This window comes from Tyto alba, unplaced genomic scaffold, assembly GCF_018691265.1.
Source record: "Tyto alba isolate M040663 unplaced genomic scaffold, T.alba_DEE_v4.0 Super-Scaffold_38, whole genome shotgun sequence".
NCBI classification, from domain to species: Eukaryota; Metazoa; Chordata; class Aves; order Strigiformes; family Tytonidae; genus Tyto; species Tyto alba.
The window spans coordinates 27238335-27258230 of record NW_024881313.1 but is presented as its reverse complement, the minus strand read 5'-3'; the positions used below and the strand labels follow the sequence as shown (position 1 = coordinate 27258230).

General features: G+C 38.3%; 1 long non-coding RNA gene across 1 annotated transcript in view; it reads right to left on the bottom strand.

Annotated features, from left to right (window-relative positions):
* LOC116959066 overlaps positions 1-19896 on the bottom strand; it is a 186166-nt gene that overhangs the window by 96421 nt on the left and 69849 nt on the right. The window contains exon 3 of the long non-coding RNA XR_004405618.1: positions 16700-16875. This is a non-coding gene — a long non-coding RNA (uncharacterized LOC116959066). The remainder of the gene's footprint in view (positions 1-16699; positions 16876-19896) is intronic.

The following is a 19896-nucleotide window of genomic DNA, read 5'->3' as shown; positions in this document are numbered from 1 at the left end:
AATGGAAGAACATCTGATAAAATGATGTATAGGAAAACTACAAAACAGAGGATCTACGCAAATCTTAGGTAGATGAACATGAGCATTTGTAGCTTCTCTAACAGAATTAGAGTGGTTGGATATGTACTGGAGCCTGATCTCATTTACCTGAGCTGCATTCGTGGGAGCTGATTTACACCAACATAAACAAGACCCAAATCAAGCCACGCAATACCTCTAAGGGTATGCTTAGAATGAGAAAAAAAAGGAAAGAGCTCCACACTAGATAAACCCACCAACCCAGGGGAATCCCTGATTTTAACTACTTGCTATATGACAATTGCCAGTCCTCTGGCAAAACTTCTGCTTGGTATGTACAAATCCTTACAGTCATGAAGAAGAACATTTCTCTTCCACAGAGGATCTATAAAGTCAGTGTCTGGGGAGGGGCAATGTCTATCACAGTCAGAAACAATGATCTGGTAAAAGCAATTCTTCCTTCCTCATCAGCTGGATTAATTTTCTGTATGCTTAAAACAAATCTGCTTATTTTACCAACAAAAGAGGCTTTTTATTAGTTACCTGAAAGCTGGTTGTTCTTTCAAGACAAATCTGAAGCACAAGGTGAATCTTTTCTTACATCCTCAACAATGCTCTTAGTGAAGCTTCACTCACAGCCCACACAGCAGCTGCAGAAGTTGTGATGGGATTACAGCCTAGCTGGATGTGAAGAACATAATTGCACTTTAAGATGTATTTGCAGCTCTTGAATAAAAATTCAATCTGCACGTGTCTGATGGAAAGGTCACTCCAAAACAGATATACATGCCAGCAACATACTTTCTAAGGTAACTTCAAAGTATGTTCTGTGCCATGCAGGACAGAATCCATCGAGGAGCTGTGAAGAACAGCAAACCTAAATGAGGAAAGTTTGCAAGGAGGCTTACAGCCCACACAGGTCCAGCTGGTTCCTGGTCTGCTGTTTGACACAGATCCCTCTTTAGCATTTAATCTGCAGTTTTCAAGTGAGTATTCACTTAGTTCTTATCACCTGTATCAGCACTTCTTCCCTCAATATCTGTATGTGACAGAGAAGAGTATTTACTAATTCTTCCCATTGCACCTGCAACACTGACAAATTCCTCTGCCAGAAAAGTAACCAGCCAGGGAGGAATTTATGAACAATGAAGGAGTGCCAGGAGCACAGCCCAAGTGATCACAATAAGACCAAGGTAAGATTCCCTGCTTGCTATAATTTTATTTTCTCTACATTGAAAGGAAATCAGTTTTCCTTTATCTCTCCATTTTCTTGTATTTTCTAATGCAGTAATTTAAGGTGTGGTGTTTTAGACACTCACCTAAAACCCCCTGAAACAGAGATGGAATAATCAACATACAAGCAGTTCTAAAATGGAGCAGAATATCTAGAGACAGGTTCTCCAGATTATTCCCCTCGGGTTAGAAAGTAAGGTTTCCAATTCTTTCAGAATTTGGGTATTGTTTCTTTTTTCCTAAAACTCCCCTGGTTTGTCATTAGCCTCACCAAACTGTGAATACAACTGAACATAATATTCTTGAAATGAAAATATAAGTGCCAGATATAGTGTCTCTTCTCCTACTTACATAAAGACTATGGTAGTCCTGTTTGCCAAGAAATTATCCTAGCAGTTAATATCCATCTTATCATCAGCCAGACTCTCCCCCAGTTGTCATCAGAGTGACTGTCTCTGGGACAATTCCTCCTCTGACAGTTTTGGCTTCTATTCTTTCTTCCAAGATAAAGTTGCCTCTTTCCAAATTTTTGAGATCTGTCTGTATCGTTTCTGTTCTTCACTTGGCATATTCCCATCTTTGAGCTATCTGCAAATTTTATTAATGATAATTTAATTTTTCCTTTCAGAATATATGAAAAAAACAAACAGAATAGGGCATGAATTAATCCCAGCAGGGGCCCAATGTAAGTATCTTTCCCTGCTAAGGATTTTTCACTTACAGTTATAACTTGAAACATAGTGTTCAAGCTTAATAATTTCTCCTTTCTTCATCAGAATGTCATTGAGTACTAAGCAACACTCATTTCAGAAATCTATCAATCAAAATTGTAATCCTATTAAAAACAAAAATTATTTTGAGAGTATTTCCAGGCTGCCAGTCCATGTTAACTACACTGATTTCATTATTTTCCCTGTTTATTTGCTGACTGATGCACTCTAACAAATCCATCTGGTAATGAATTCAGGCATGAAGTAACCTAGATTTCTAAACACCGAGAAACAGTACTTAAATATCATTTTAAAATATTTCAAATCTTGCAGTCCTTTGAAACTTTCCCACTAGACTAAAACATATCACTGTTAATGACTGAAAAACTTCCTCAGCCTCGTCTTTTTAAAATCTTGGATATAGAAAATGAGTTCATAAGAACCAAACTCAGTAACTACTCTCCCTCAACATCTGCCAAATTACTAAGGAAATTGAAAGTATTTTTAATTGTGAGATGATATGAATTCATTAACCTGCTTTTTCACCAATATGGACAAATACATCTTTTTCTTTCCTGTGCCACTTTTCTATTATGGATAACTGTACCACCTCACTTAGTAATAGACCAACAATATTTTTTAGGATTCTTTTTGTTATATAAATCTTCAGTTTTCTATAAATTTAAATATCTACTTTGTATTCAATGATACCAGCTTCTTCTCTACACCATGTGGGGTTTTCGTTTGTTCTTAAGATACAACCTTCTTTCTAAGCTGTAGAAATGGTTTTTGGGGGTTCTCATAGAGTTTTCTTAAATTCCCCAGCTCTCTTCTTCATTAGCTGACTAGTGGCCCTTTTTACACATGAATATGCATAAGCACAGGTCACAGTATACATGTTTCTACTTATTTAACATACATATCTAAATACAGTAGTAAAATTTTATTCTTTTCTCATAAAACAAATGCAGCTCAACTTTAAAAAAATCACTGATGATGAGATGTCATAATTTCCTCTTTAATTTTTAGAGAAAGTTCTAATATAAGATTTCTCTATTGTGGGTACAATATCATTTTGGTGCAGAAATGACAATTTTAAAGTTTTTTGGAAAATCCAGATATTTCATTTTTATATTATGATGTTTCCAACACAGTACTCACATTAAAGTCTGCCAGGATAATACAATGTATTTTGCTTTATTAAAAAGTACTCATTAGGGACTTTGCTGTAATTGAAGCAAGGTGGAAGCAAAACAGGGACAGATTTGTATCTCACTCCCTTCTAATTTCCCACAGTCTTCATACTTCCCACCTTTCGCTCTTTGTGGAGTTGGTGAAGCCAACTTTTATCAGCACAAATATGTGGGGTAGGCCAGACTTCTTTGCATAACTTGCTTACTGTTCACAACAATCTTTCTTTGTATCTAAGATGTGATATAATGTGGCTCTGATTACACTTGCACAGCTGTAAATCTATTTGCTTCAACAGAATTATTCCTGACATTACACAAATGTCAGAGCAGTAAACCCCATAATTTCATAGCATAGCAAATCACTTTAGCTAAAGTAGGATTTTATTATTATTTCATAAAAATAATAATAATGTTTTTATTCTGACCTAGATAAGAATCTCTTTGCCCTCCCTCCTTAAGACAACTACGAAAATGAGATTGTAAATCTCCTATGGAGAAGAGACTTGGACAAATCAATAATGTATGTTATGATTTTGAGAGACTTTCACCTTGAGGAAGTGCCAGCCCTATCGTAATTCTGTAGATCTTGTTTGAAAATGTTTTCCATTACTAATCAAGAGACTATTTTTTATTATTATTATTATTTATACAAGACTTCTTTGATTTTCAGTGTGTGACACTTCAGAATGAAAATGGTGTCTGCATTAATTAAAAACAAAGATGAGGGCTCTTACTTTTCTTCCCCCTCACTTAAAAACCAAGTAAAATGCTGGCAGGCAACACTCAGCATGTAGTGTTCTACTTCCAGCCATGCACCTCTTCTGTAGATTTCTGTCATTTTGGCTGCTTCTGGCTAAAATCACTGGTTATAACAGTGAGTTGGAAAGAAAAATGAGCAGAAAGTTAAGAGCAAAACAGGGGATAGGTACAAGTGGCAATTAAATAAGCCTTCTACAAATCTCAGGCAGAGAGCATGTCAGTCATACTTCTCCTAAACAAGACCCTGGTAGTGCAAGGTTCATGCTGAGGCCTTTGGGGGAGAAAAACTTATGAGTTTATGCCAAACCATCTTTCTTTTGACCTCCAGAGCTTTGTCAAGTGCAGACTACCATGTCAACAACTCACTTCCCCAAATCTCCCATTGTTTCAACAAATCTTAGTTAGGACTTGTAGCAGCATGTTTGAACCACTTGCTTGCTTCCTTCCACAGGATCTCTTAGAGATTAGATAAGATTATTAATTGTCACCCATTCTTACCCAGTGCGCCATAAATCAAAACCACTCACTTAAAGTGAGGTTGCATGGCTAGGTATGACCACATATATACATATATTGTACATATACACATATATTGTACATATACAAGTGCTCCTGGAGTGGCATAAACAACAGCAGGGCTGGGACAAGTCTCCTGGTAGAAGTTCCACATTTCCATCTCAGCTACTGCAAGCAGCTGTGACATTTCTGAACCTTACCTAGAGACATCCGATGATCTTCAGAATAAATCACTTGTATTCTGAAACTTAGATAATTCTTCTGGCTAAACAAGGAGAATTATTTGAAATTAATCAAAGGACTGTAATTCTTCTACCATAGAATGGGATGGGACATGCCATTTAAAATGTCAGGGCATCCAGGACATTTTGGTATGCCATCAGAGGTCTTAAAAATGTGACATAAGAAGTGAGCTTCCACCTTAGCAGTCAGCAACTAGAAACTTCACTGCCTTTAGAAGATTGTTGTAACAATTATTCATCTTGGCTTCCAGAACTGAAGGGATGATGTGACTATTTTGCAGAATGTAAAACCAAAAAAATGTGCCATCATTTATCATACCTTTTTTATTTCACCTGTCTGTTCATTATCATAAAAGTGATTTTTGTGCAGCCTCTTTAAGGGTGACAGAGAATGGGGTTTTATTTGTCAGTGGTGCATGATGAGTATTCATATAGGAAACTACAGGTATATTAGAAATACTCATTCAGAAACCTCACAGATTGCTGCGTTTGAGTACTGACTATGAAGTGCAACCACTAACTTATTTAAATAAAATTAAAAAAAAAAGTAACTGTATACAATTTGTATCCAATTCCAGTCAGTCTGGCAAGATGGTCGATACTAATAAAGTTGGGCAGATATCTCAAAACTTCAGCATTTGCAAACCTTAGGTTTCAGAAGCAATACTCAGCATAAAGTTTGACAAGAATTACGTTTGCATTAAAGTCTTCAGATAATTTTGAATTGACACATTCCTCATAATTCCCAGCCATGTAAATTTGGAAACAGCTAAACAAAACTGGTATAAAAAAATAATCTATTGATGCATTTGACCCATCTCTTCCAACTAATAATTCAACTTCAGAAGTTTCACTGTTGTTTTTATAATGTATGCTTTTTTTTTCACCCAGGTCATTTCTTACCCATGTGAAAGCTCTCTCACTTCTTGCCTTCAACAGTTTGAAAACTTTAGAGAAATCATTAATATTAAGAAGAATGCAAAAGACTATAGTTTTCTCATCTTGTCTTTGTTTCTCTTTTCCTCTGGGCCACATAAGGATGTTCAAGTCAGCAGAGACAGTGTTGTTCTTTAAAAAAACTGCTGATTTAATATTTAGTAGGTGATGGATTCCACCTCAACAATCAGACTCAGGAATAAAAATAGTTTGAATCCCACTCATTGCCATGCACAGATCCATAGATAGAAACCCAAAGTATTGTACAGCACAACATTTCCTGCTCAGTAAGCTAGAGACAAGCTGCTGTGATTCCCTATATATACACATATATTCTGAGCTGATGCCTGTCAAACCAGCCCCTGGTTAAGTGGCAAGCATAATATAGCTTCCTTTCCCTAGAGGTAACTGTCCTCATTACTGAAGCGAACGAACCTCTAGGTGTATAATAGAATCTTCTTTAAAATATTCATCATATGACAGCTGATATTTCAGCCATATTTGGCTAGAACGCTACATTTTGGGGAATTTAGGACTCCATAGTCAATTAAATTAGTATTTTGCTCACCATCCGATTTTTTTTTATCATAAATCATTAAACATTTATGTTAGTATGTAACTTGTTACTCTCCTATTCAGGACTGAGCAAGACATGCAGACAAGGGTTTCCCTATTGCAGCAACGTCCATTAAAACATCCGGACTAGCAAGGCTGAAACTTTCCGCTTTCACTCAGCCAGAAAACACCAACTTCTCCAAGATGAGTCACACCATCCAGCATGGCTCTCTTTCCTTCACACTTCTCCGAATCAACACTGCAGGCTGTGAAAACCTCCCTCTGCCAGCAGGTCTCAGGAACACCAAGGGCAGGCAGGGAGAAATAAAACAGGGACCAGAATACTCCACCAGAAATCAAAACAAAGAAGCTATGTAGGGAGAGCAAGAGAGACAAATGCAGCAGCAGGTTATTCAGGCCAAAAATTTCCATCCTCAAATATCAAATGATCCTTTTCTTTTTGCCTCTCTATTCTTACTTCTTTCTTAAAAAATACTGCCATTTTCCCTGCCCTCTCCTCCCATTTGTTTCTCCACCTGTTCTTAATTACAGCCAAAAACTTCAATAGGTCCTATTCCACCTGTCCTTCCACTGTACCCACTCCCAGCGCAAGTACCTGCTGCCTCTTCAATTTAACCTTTCACAACCCTTCCCAGTTCTGGTTTCATGCATGGCATGTAATGCAGGTACACAAATAAGCCCTGCCAGTGTGGAGGGAGGGTGTCACAGACAAGCAATGCTGTGCAGGAAGTTTACACAGCACTTGTTCACACTCTGCAAGCCTTCCAGACACCAACACACCATTCCAGCACACTGGTATTATTCTAAAGTGATTTCTCATGTGATTAGGGCTGTCTCTCTGTTCCCACATGCTACTCAAACACTGGTGGCAAAAAATTCATCCTTACTCTCATCAGGACTTGTTTGTCATCAGAATTTCTCTTTAGTTTTAGTCATTTGCTTAGTCTTAATCTACTGATCTCATTATGCTGGTCTAATTAAAATCATTTGCTGACGAATATTGTCAGTAATGTTACAGTTGGCTAAATTAACACTGGCTTAGCCTTCGCTTTTTTATCAGCTTAACTATGCAGCACTGATTGATGAGCATTTAAAAGCAGGAATTCCTTTCTTCAGGTCAAAGGCATAAAAGTTGGAGATTTGAATGTGATACATCAGCAAGTATTACCAAAGAAAGTCTGATATGGCTGTGAAGAAGGCAAAACAAATGCACCTCTCCACAACTTCCCTGCAAGCTAGGTCATATCAACAAAGATGCATTTGGCCCAACCTGTTAAAACAGCAGAAGCAGAGCTTAAGATCTTGCTCTAAAATTGCTGTTATAAGCAACATATCTTGTTGTCTGACTCTCATTTACTTTTTTTTTTGGCATAAATTGTGAATTTCTAGACCATAAGTATTCCTACAGACAAAAATTAATTGCAGCATTCATCACCATATATGTCTAAAAGATAGGGATGCTGGAGTGCTTTACAGTGAAAACACATCCAATTTTAATGAAGTTCAAGAGAAGAAATGTTTATTTATGGATTAAAGTACACAAAGATCTGCTGCTCACACTTTCTGAAATACTGACAGCTTTTTCTTTTTTTTTTTTCAAGAGAGAAAGAGAGAGAGAGTGCAAGGCAAGGAAAGACTTCACATCTTGTGCGTAGTTGTGGTGAGTGGATCAATGTTCCCAGTAGACAGGCAGAAAGCTCCTGGGTCTTTTGACACTAGTTGAGAAAAGATGATATACAACTGAAGTCTGAAGACAAAGTTGCCTCTAAGAGGTTGCCTCTGGTGAAAGGGTGGAGACATTGTGCTGATAGCCCATTACAGCTGCAGGGGGATGTCTCAACATGTCTTGAGAAAGACTGCATATTTCTCTGTTTGGGACTCAGCTTTGCTACTATTCAAATTCAGTGACATCATTTTAACACTCCTAAGGTTATTCTGCAGAAAAGAGGTGGAATCCAAATTAGAATAATATCCTGGAGAAATTTATTTTCTATTTAGTAGGTTCTTAAGAGAAAAGAGCATAATTACATATCTAAAAATAGACCATCTACTGAAGACCTAAATAAAAACAACTTTAAGAGAAGATGTGAAGGCCTCAGTGTGACATGTAAATATAACAGAACTATGGAAAAAAAAAATAAATATAGAGAAAAATCCAGCTCTTGGATAACATTCCCAGAATGCTCTTCCTCACTTTAGGAACTTGCCTATTGAAGGAGAGCTGCTGGTGGTGGTCTTCAGAATAATCAATTAACTGATGGTGTGCAGAAATATTACTAAGGGGAATACCGGCCTCCCCAAAGTACAGATACAGCCTACTTGGGGTCAGATGTTGGGAAAGAAAATTCTAACACCACTAGAAAAGTGTGGCTGTGCATGACCTTTACACTACTCCACTGGATCAACAAGAATCCAGGTTTGCACAGGCTCCAACAAGTAACTAATGCAAGAAATCTTGATTATTTTTTTTTAACAAGTTTTTCTTTGATTTCTCTGTTCAGGCTGGCTATCCAGATAATTCATTTTTGGGAAGGGCATAAAGGGGAAAAAGAAAATATGACAGGCAGGTAATCCTTACTGCTCTGAGAATCACTGCTAACACTGACCTGCTGTCAGATCATCCAAAGACAAGGAAAAATACAATCTGTGGCCATTATTACAGTCCAAATCCTCTATGGATTCAACCACAGGAAAACAGTAAGTCCAGAGTTAGAGCTTAACTTACACTACATGGACAGAGAAAGGGAAAAAAAAGACAAACAATTTTTGCTAAGCCAGCTAACAGCATGCTGCTTCAACACTCTGCCTCAGGCCATGCAGGCTCAGCTGCACCATCTGCCCTGGAAAGACTCCAGAGAGGAAGGAGCAGCTGAAAGTGCAACAAGTCAAGGATCCAGTGAAACCATGACAGTTCTGTGCTATGAGTTCACCTGAAACCTCACCTCCCCCAATCCTATTTCTTGTTCTCAGACACCTACTTTGTTAAATTGTTATTTTTGATGTGTCCTTCTCTATTCAGCTGTCTTAATTACTTATTTCCCTGTAAGTACTGGTTTCATATGCCTTTCCAGGGTGTAACCTTCTCCCTGAATTCAGAAGGGACAGCATCCTGGGTAGCAGCTACAGTGAAATTTCAGTTATGATGGAGGTATTAGACATCAGAAATAAAACACAAGATGAGATTTTTGTAAAAGCAATAAAACCCCTCCAAAGTCTTGGTGATATCAATCAGAGATAGCGGTAAAATACTTTTACCTTACTTTTTACTCCTATATTCAGCAGCAAAATTCCCACTGACTTCAACACTGCAGGTTATGTCCCTGTGCACTGAAACAAATCATCTATATATGAATGCAGAGAGGAAGAGGTGGCCTCCAGCAAAGCAATTTTTTATCTTTTGGTTCTGAGGAGTAATAGTAAAAAAGTGTCTCCCTTCAATCTGTATCTCGGTGAAGTCACCCACGAAGAGATGTAACATTTTGGAACACACTCTTGTTTTCCTCCCCTTGACATCTTACCATGCTTCCCATTTTGTTTATACATTTCCTTTTTAATCTTGACATGCAAAAGTGCATGACTTCATATGAGGCCATAATGCAAAGATACTTGTGCTTCCTGAGGGTAGATAGTGTGACCTAAGGAATAAAATTCAATCGTCTCCTACAGGGAAGAAACAAGAAGGCGGTATGAACCATCTGCAGACATTGGTGTGAAAACCTCCATTTTGGCTAGCAGGTCAGGGAGCAGATTGGTGATAGTTAGGTTGTAAAGTGCAAGTCTACAAATTCAACTGGAGAAGGTGACTATCTTGCTGGTTATGCAATGACACACACCCTTTGCAACTCTTGTTCACAGGAAAGAAAGAATAAAAAAAGGGCAACTCACAAGCTGTGCTGCCTCAACCTGCAGAGCAGAGGAGCAGCACCTGTCCCCTTGTTACATGCCTGTACACCCCAAGTCACCTTCTGCTGACTGTGGGAGCAGAACTTCCCATGGGGTATCTCCACATTGGGCCAGAAAACACTCATGGCAGTGCAGGAACCATTCTCCTAAAAACTCTCCATGCTCCTGCAGCTGTACAGAGGTCTATGTGACAGGGATGGATCCCCCATACTGAGGTCTGAGTGTATGCAATAACTGAAATGTTTTTCTACTGTCTTCATCACATCAGTGCTAAATCTTACATTGCTACTATCTTCATCACATCAATGCTAAATCTTACATTGCCTTGAGCAGGAGCAGGGCAGGAACCTTGCATGGCATAAGATGAGTTGCTGAATGGAAAATGCACATTACCTGGAAACTGTCTTCAAAACTCATTTTAAAGAGAGCCTTTGGAAAAATCTGCCATAATTTTCACTTTTAGAGATGGATCTAAAAAGACACCTGCAAATAATTTTGAAAGCTGTCTATGTTTCTTTCACATGCATACAAATTATTTTCTGCTTATGTTTTTCAATACCTGAATCCTGATTATTTCCAGTGGTCTTACTGCTCTGCAGGAAAGCACTGCTTCTCTGCTGCTAGCCTCTCACATCCCCAAGATAAGGACAGAACCTGTTCTCACTTGTTGAAAATTACTTTGTTGTCTAGAGCACAGAGCAGAATTTAATGATCAGAAAAGTACATATTACATAGGTAACTGCAAACAGCTCAGTGTTTAGGGTTTTGAAGGAGGTTATTTGTATAGCACAGTTATGTGGAATGTTTTCTGAAATATTCACATGTATATTTGAATCCATCCTTGGGGCCTGGATGTACAGCAGATGGATTACAAAATCTGACTTGCAACTTTTTTATTATCACCGCTTATTGCTGCCAAAGCTATTTCCTTTGATATCTCTGATATAATCCTATCATCACCTCAGGGAATACAAAGTGATACCCAGCAGACTAGGTAAGGGTAGAAGTGTTCAAAAACTACAGGAGAAGTCACATTTCCTAGGCCAGAGAAGAATGTAAGGAGAGGTGAAGGAGAAGGGATGAGGAAAATGTCCTCTTCACTCACTGCAGTAGGTTCACATGTGTGTGTGTACATCTCCCCCTTGCATTCACATTCAGTTCTGATTGAAGTCACTGTTATCTCCTTTCTGCTCATAGAGAGGCACACACAGCTGCATGTGACCTCTGTCAATGAACACCAAACACACTGTGAGGCTCAGACAGGCAGTTGTAGAAAAAAAGAAGGAAAAGCAGGGCAAAAACACTCTCTAAAGACAGAACAGGTCAGAAGAGCTGTCACAGGATGTAGATCCAGTCATTCCATTCATTGTTAGTCTTCACCCAGTGCAGTATTTACCACCTGAGGGCCCTGTGGTAGCTTAGGTTGAAGTAAATATTTGTTGCAGTCCATATCCAGGGACCATCCATCAGTTCCATACTACCACCACACTAGCACCAGCTGGGATTGTTTTGCCTGTATCATAAAGCAGAAGAGCGAACCAGGCAGGGAGATTTCAATTTTATTCCTTAAAGGGAGAGGACTAGGACACATTAGGACAGAAAGGAAAAGCTACTTGTAATGACTCTGTCCTTAGCATAAATGGAGGGGCTTACAAGGCTATTACTTTCCATAAACCCATTTAGAGGGAGAAGGTTACCTGTTCAGCACATTTTGCCACTTGTGTGACCTATTTATATTCCATTGTATTTTCCACAAGTGTAAATGTACAAAAGGCAAACATCTGCCCATCCAAACAAAGACAGTAAGACAGAGCTGTCCTGTGATACCTCAGGATACTCCTCAGCAAAACCTATAGTAGGAGGTTCAGAGACAAGTAAGGAGAAGGACACCCCTGCTCACAGGACACTTGCTTTCCTCTCCTGTGGTCATACCAGAACATCACAGCCTGTGTCTATGCTAAGATGTCTTTCCGTGCATGGAAAAAACAATGCCAAGGAATCTTTTAAGATAACAGTCTCACCTACAATTGCAGTCATGAGCTTAATGAAGATAGCTTTTACAAATCAAGTGAAGAGCTCTGGACACAATCCAAAAGAGGATATTGAGAAGCAAATTACTGCACTGACAATAAATTGGGTTCCTACGTCCAAATATTAAAGTATGTAATTGTATTGAATTTTGTAGCTATCTACCTCTGTAACAGCCAAGAAAGATGAAGGGACTCTGGACAAATTTATAGTATTGCTTTACAGACTGTATCTGGAACTCCCATTTTCCACATTTACATCCTTACCATTGACATTCACAGTCCCAAATCCTTCCATGAAATTACTAACCAATATAACGCAATTGCAGTTAGTATAAGCAGTGTAACGCACTCTATACAAGTTTAGCTACAATACAAAACATATTACATTTAATAATATGTACCTGATTCTTTTAAACTTATCTAGTCATCTTAAATGTACAGCGTTAGTCAACTACCTAAATTTAAAAAACAATACTACCCATGACACAAATAGTAGTACTTGGATTATGACAGGCACTGAAATTTGTGATCCAGGTTTCCAGGTTCTTACAGGTAGAGATCAGTGGGGTCAGCCAGACACGGCAAGACTTTGCACAGAGTACAACCACAGGATGAGTAAGCTTTCCTATTCTTAGATGACCTTTTACATCTGTCTATTCCTTCAGGATCTATGTTTTTAAAGACAAATGTCATTCTACTTGAGAGACAAACTATACTTCTCCCTAATAGGAATAATTTGTAGCATCCGCTTGTCACCTTTTTAAGAGCTGCCCATTCAAAGGTATGTTGCAGAGACTCACATTAATTGTATGAAAAAATACATTCTGTAGTAAACTCTGACATATTGCAAATGCTCTAAATGCTTGACATTTTTATGATTATGCTAATATTGTGACATTTGATGTGCTTGTTTTTGAAGAAACATAGTGCAATTAAGTTCTCTGAAAGAAAAACAAAAAGAAACAAATCAATCACTGAGAAGGTATGAAGAATGAAAACTGCTTCTACCAGTTTCAGAAACAAATGCCTGCTAGTCAATGGCAAACAACACGTTTGAACTTGATATTTCAGAAGACTTGTCAGTTTTACTCTGAAAGTAAAGAGCACTGATAGGGTGACTTTCAATTTTTAGCACAAGTACTGGCTTGACTTTCACCTGTTCCCTCCACCTTCAAAGTATATTAGCAGTTGTTGTAAAATTACTCCTTCCATCACTGAGAGAATCAAAAAAAAAACTGGTTCCTCTTAGACAACTTCTAACTATGGATAACCCAGTTATCATGGAACCTTGTTTTTAATTGCATCCCATTATAAACAGATTTCCTGCTTCAGTTATACCCCAACTTAAATTAGGGGAGGAATAAGATCTATAACGATCAATATAAATAATTTTATAATTCCTCTCCCCCACCTACAAACCACGAGATTAACAAGAAGAACCAGAGAACTGAATGAGGCACTACTGGAACAGCACAGTACTTCACAGCAGGAAGGCTAAATGGATCAGTGCTGTGGAGGCAAGAAGAAACACAGAAGAGCACCTTTGGCAAAGGATTCAGGGAACAGATGATCAGCAAAGTACCTGAGGAAGTCAGAGTGAGAAATCCCCAAATGCCTGGAGAATGTGCTATTCAACCCATGGACTACCTTAACATCCGAGTGTGGATAGGGAATTCTGCAGAGCTCTAGCAGAATCTTCAGAAGAGAAAGAGGCAAGTTTCTGATAAATCACAAAAAACCTACATCAGAGATTACTAAAGTCCCACCAACATCTATTCTTAACACTGCAGCAGACACTGGAGAAGAACCAAAAGGGGGAACAAATTGCATATTTTTGGTACAAAGCTACAGGAGACATAAGAAATGGTTACAGCTTGATTACAGCAGTGTTAAGAAGCAAGATCCATCTCCCCTGCCAGGTACTTGAAAGTAATAGCTCACTGAAAATAGTGAAGTAATTTAGTAGCAACTTTGGAAGCAAATTAAAAGAACATTCATAACCTCCAGGACTGTATACATTTAATCTCTTGTTAAAGACAAATACTAGCTAGACTGAGTTTAATAAGGCCAACTTAATGGAGACTTATTATTGATGAAATCAAGAATCATCTTAATTCCCAGAGATCCAATTCCTTACATAATACACAGTCAAGGCAACCATAATAAGCTGCAGAAAGTGACTAAAAAAAGGGGTTTGATAAAAAAAATTGAACCCAGTTAATTATCAGTGAATCCTCAGTTAAGCTCTGAAAATAGAGTTATAAAGAGGAAGAAACTAGTTAACTGTAGGAGAAGTTTCAGATCTTTCCATGAGACATTGCAAGGTAGCAGATTTAAGTTAAAGAATTGGTCTGGAATTCAAGGGGAGAAACAAAAATATTATTCAAAACTAAAAGGAATGAACCAGCATAACACAAAGCCTAAGAAAATAATCCTTTCAGTACACAGGATTAAGGAGTCAGAAACTCCTATAACCTTTTCTGTTCGTAATAAAATATGTACACCTAAACTTTGTTACTGTTCTCAGTATTTGTTTTTTTCAGATACGTGCATGCTCAGATTAATAATGTAGAGCCACTTGACCTACAGAAAGAGCTCCTTATATAATTGGCGTGGTAACAGATGCAGCATTTCTTTAACAGAAGTGACAATTAGTGGGTACCCCTTCTGACACTCATCTAGTATGACATTAACCCTTTCTGAGTTACTGTCCTACACTGTAAAATTAAACCCAAAGCTTGGGACAGCTCAATGCCCCATATATTTCTTTCCTTGGGCTTAATCTCTAACAAACACTTTCTGCTTTTGCTGTCTGCAAAACCTTTGAGAAAGTTAACCCATTGGTCAGTGGTGGTCAGCAGGGAAGAAAAATCTGGAGGCAGTTAGTATTTCTTTCTACTGAACTTAGTTCTTTGAGTAGGTCTGCACCAACATGTAAGCCCAAATACAAACACACTGCTTACCTTCAGGTATGCACTCAGACAGAAAGTTATCCCAAAATCTTAAGCCTTTAAAGATGGCAATTAGCTTTTCAGTACAACTAGTATCTCAGCCACATGTCCTGGAAAGACTAAGACTGATCCAGACCAAACATACTACAGGCGATTTTATCCACCTGGGATCAGCTAATTCCACGCTGTGAATATTTTGGGTGGGCTTCATCTCATCCTATTTTAATCACCTAGAGTGTAGATGTCTTTCTCTGAGCTAGTCAATTTAGGCTTTTTTTAAAGAAGAAGAATAAGCATTTCAAGATGATTCATTTGCCCTATTTTAGTTGATCTACTGTACAATGAGATTGATCACACCTTACATTTTATTAAGTTGACTGATTCAGTCTGTCTGATTTGGCAAATGGAGCATAACTACTGGCAAAGATATTTTGAACATACAATACAACACCTTCTGCTGACAATGGAGACAAGACACATCCAGGTTACTAGAATCAATATATCTAAATTCTTCTTCTCTTAGCACTCCACATATACCCTACAAAGAAGGTGTGAGTCCTCCATTTCATTTCGCTTTCTACCAGCAAACAGGATCTTTGGCTTTCTACATCTTAGCTCCCTTATATTACTATTGTAATGCAGAAGAGTAAAAAGGTATTTTGCTTTACTATTTTCCTCAACCTTTGGGAATCAAAATCAGAAAAGGAAGTGTGTCTAAGGCATTTACTTCTGAATAACTGGATATCTCAGAGTCTACTAGATACAGAAAAGTGTCAAATTCTGAAGCTCGGTTTGAATTAATTTTCCTAGCCAAGTTCTACCAGTAGAAATAAAACAGGATCTCATGTAGTAGAATATGAATCTTTAGGCCCACCATGAACTGTTTTTAAACCCCAAACCCGAATAACATGTTTTTTTTCAAAACCCAAACTCATTATAATTAAATGTAATTACAATCCCCACAGCTTTAAATCAAGGTTTGCTCAGAATGGAAACAACTTCTGCTAAATTAATTTTTTTTTCCCTGTAGGTAGCATGGTAAAAGTCAAACTAAATAAGGGAAGCATATAAAGATAATGAACAAACAAGCTCAAGGATATATATATACATTATATATATATGCATTTTCTTAAGTCAATGGCATTGTAAACACTAATTAATGAAGTAGCCATAATTATTACAGTAAAGTCAAAGAACTAAAATTTAGAATAAGACCATCACTTTCCAAACTGTCTGAGATTTTGGCTACCTCTACGTTTTCATCATCAGGTGTGAAAAGCCAGATCCCCCATTTCAAAGTGCTGAATTCACTACCATGAAACCTACCAACAGCTGGAGTTACCCAACATCTCTGAATATTAGATCCAGGATGCCACACCTTCTTCCAAATTTAGAAACTTCTTTTGACAATATTTGCCAAAGTAGTTTCCTGTTATACTATACAACTCCTCAAACTACCAACAAGGCAGTCCTTAGACCAAAAAGGTCAAACCTCAGTTACATTGAATGCAGAGGGAGTTCTGACACTAATCGCAGTAAGGTAAAAATTAGCTTCTGGTGCAGAAATAAATGGGGTGGGTGTCTGGGTATATGAAGTTATTTGTTGCATTTCTTATATGGACTCATCCTTACCTTTGAGTCATTCTATAATAAATACCACATCATTGCTCAGTTGTACGGAAATGGTGATTAGTAGTTCTGCAAATGTTTTGTTTGGGATTTGCATTTTCTCATCAAAGGATACTTCTCTGTCTTCATTTGCTGTCAGGCTCTTTCAGATGAGACAGTTCAGCACAGAGATGCCTCAACTATATTAGAAAGAGAAAAAAAACGTATTAATCCACAAAAAATGTACAAGTTAAACAGACAGACTCTGAGTTCAGCCACAAGGGCTCAGAAGTGGAGGGAGCGGTGGCAAAATATTTTGGGTTTACTAAATATAATGACTCAAAATTTAAGCTACTGGCAGTTCTTCAAAAAGAAATTCTAGAGACTAAGACAGAATGCAAACCAGCAAGGAATTTTAGCTTCCTCTCCCAATTTCTGACTTTAAAATATTTTTACTTTAAGATATTTTACAATTTAAACTTTGGTGGTTCTGTATAGTTTAAACAGCTGTCAAATACCTGTGCTGTAGACCCTCAGTTATGAGAGAGTGGTTGATAATGGGGAAGGGATAATAGAGTGGGGCCACCATCCGTTTCAGAGCTCCTGAGGTAGTCCTGGTATTTAATAAGTCTCTCCCGCCATGCCAGCATGGTTTAGGAGCTCCAAATTGATTTGAGTTGTGAGGATCTTGTTGAGTAGATAGATAGAAAAGATAAGTCTATCTTGTCTTAGACCATCCAGACAGGGTTTGGTTGGTTGGGTTTAACTTTTTTTTTTTTTTTTTTTTTTAAAGGGGGCGGTGCAGGGACAGGAGAGTTCACCTTCTATATTTTCTTGAGCTTTAAACTAAATCTAAGAAGTTCTGAATTCATTAGGGTACCCAAAACCATAAGACAGTTCTTTGGGTTGAATTGGTTTTGCTAAGGGGAATTTCTCACAGATTTACTGCTGGCTATCACCATAATGCTATGACAGAAATATCCATTTGTAATGCTTTTAAGTCTTATGAAAGACAACAAAACCAATTGCTGCTGCTGTTCTTTCAGCATGACTAAAACTGTAAATCTGCAATAACTCATCATATCCTTTGTATAAACATTTATTTAAACTACTTTTAAATATACATTGTGTAGCCAGTATGATCATTACAGCACTTTGAAATTAATGGACTTTAACTGCCATTAATTCTGAATGGATACCACTGTGAGCGTTATAAATGTGAAGCACACCTTGCAGTTGAGGAACCTGGTGTTCATACAGGACTGAGCCACAGATTCGGGCTATGGGACACTCCTGATGTGAAAAAACTCATTTAGAACTCATTGCTTATTTAGGTATGCAGTATAACATCATTAACAGTAACCATCTGAAAAATGTTGGTTTGCCTTTGTAGAAGCCAAGGCTTCAGTTTTGTGATTTATGACGTATAAAAATTTTTGGAGAATCTAACAATTAAACAAGATTATTGATTTATTCTTTCTGTGAAATGATTGCTCTGGACTGATGACTCTACAGGATGACATCCCATACTCAAAATATAACATAAACAATGGGTGTGCTTTGGTCTTTAAAATGGAGGACAAATTAACACAATGCTGAATATTCTAATACCAGATCTAAGTCTGAGAACACCAGTAAGGGTGTCATCTGGAGCTAACGGAGATGTAAATTTACATTTTAAGGATACCTGTCTATTAGGGATGAGGTGAGCCCAGAAACTCATTCCATGGCACAGATGTGAAGTAATAACATCCTTAGTCACTAAGCTAGGCTAAAACTAGCAGCCCAGCATCCACACACTGCATATTCTTTTGCTTAGTGTTTCCTTTTCCACTTAAGTCTTGGGCAACTATTTTATTTCACACGATAAACAAATGGCTGCTCAAACAACATTCTGTACTGATATAGCCTACATTTGATATCACTGGATCCACTGCTTACAAGTCTAGAAAACAAATACTGCACACATTCAGAACCAGAGAATGGTTGAGGTTGGAAGAGACTTGTGAAGGTCATCCAGTTCAACCCCACTGCTCAAGCAGTGCAACCTACATCCAGTTGCCCAGGATCATGACCAGATGGTTTTTTAATATCTCCAAGAACAGAGACTCCACCAGCTTCCTGGTCCACCTGTGCCAGTGCTCAGTCACCGTCACAAGTGAAAAACTGTTTCCTGATGTTCAGAGGCAACCTCCTATGTTTCAGGTGGTGCCCAATTCCTCCTTGTCTTGTTACTGCGCACCACTGAAAAGAGGCTGGCTCTGTTTTCTTTGCATCTTCCCTGCAGGTATTTACTTACGTGGATAATATCCTTTCTGAACATTCTCTTCCCTAGGCTAAACAGTCCCAGCTCCATCACCTTTCCTCAGAGAAGAGATGCTCAAGTCCCTTAATCATCTTCATGGCCCTTCCCTGGATGCACTCTAGTATGTCCATGTCTCTCTTGTACTGGGGAGACCAGAACTGGACACAGCACTCTAGGAGTGGCCTCATCAGTGCTAAAGGAGAAAGATCACTTGCCTCAACCTGCTGGCAACACCTCTAATACAGCCCAGGATACCTTTTAGCCTTTGTTGCAAGGGCATGTTGCTGTCTCATGATCAACTTGGCATCCACCAGGACGCCCGGGTTCTTTTCTGCAAAGCTTCTTTCCAGCCAGTTAGCCCCCAGTGTATACTGGTGCACGGGGTTGTTCCTCTGCAGGCTGCAGGGCCTAGCACTTCTCTTTGTTGAACTTTATAAGGTTCCTGTCCGTCCATTTCTCCAGCCTCATAAGGTCTCTCTGGATGGCAGCAACACCCTTTGATGTATCAGAAGATAAACTTGTGCTTGAAGTATAAAACTTGGGACAGCTTCCTCATAATTTCTTCCAGGTTCTACAAACACAAGGCCTTGGGACTGGTCTTCAGTTGAACCAGACCTCTCTTTCTCAGGGGAAGTATAGGATACCCAGGTTCACCAGGTACACCCGCCCAGTTCTGTGCTCACTCCAACAGTACAAGGGATAGCTGCATTTTACAGATAACCTCTTAATTAGGCAAATTACATTCCTCATTAGAATGACATCTTTAAGGCACTGAAGTAAAACAGGATTGTGCCTCGCACTAACTTATTGACAGCAGTTTCCGTTCTACCAAAACAAGCCTCATAAAGAGATCCTTTCTCAAATGTGCCAGCAGGTTTTTTAAGAGAAAACAAAAAACAATATTTGAACAGGAAAA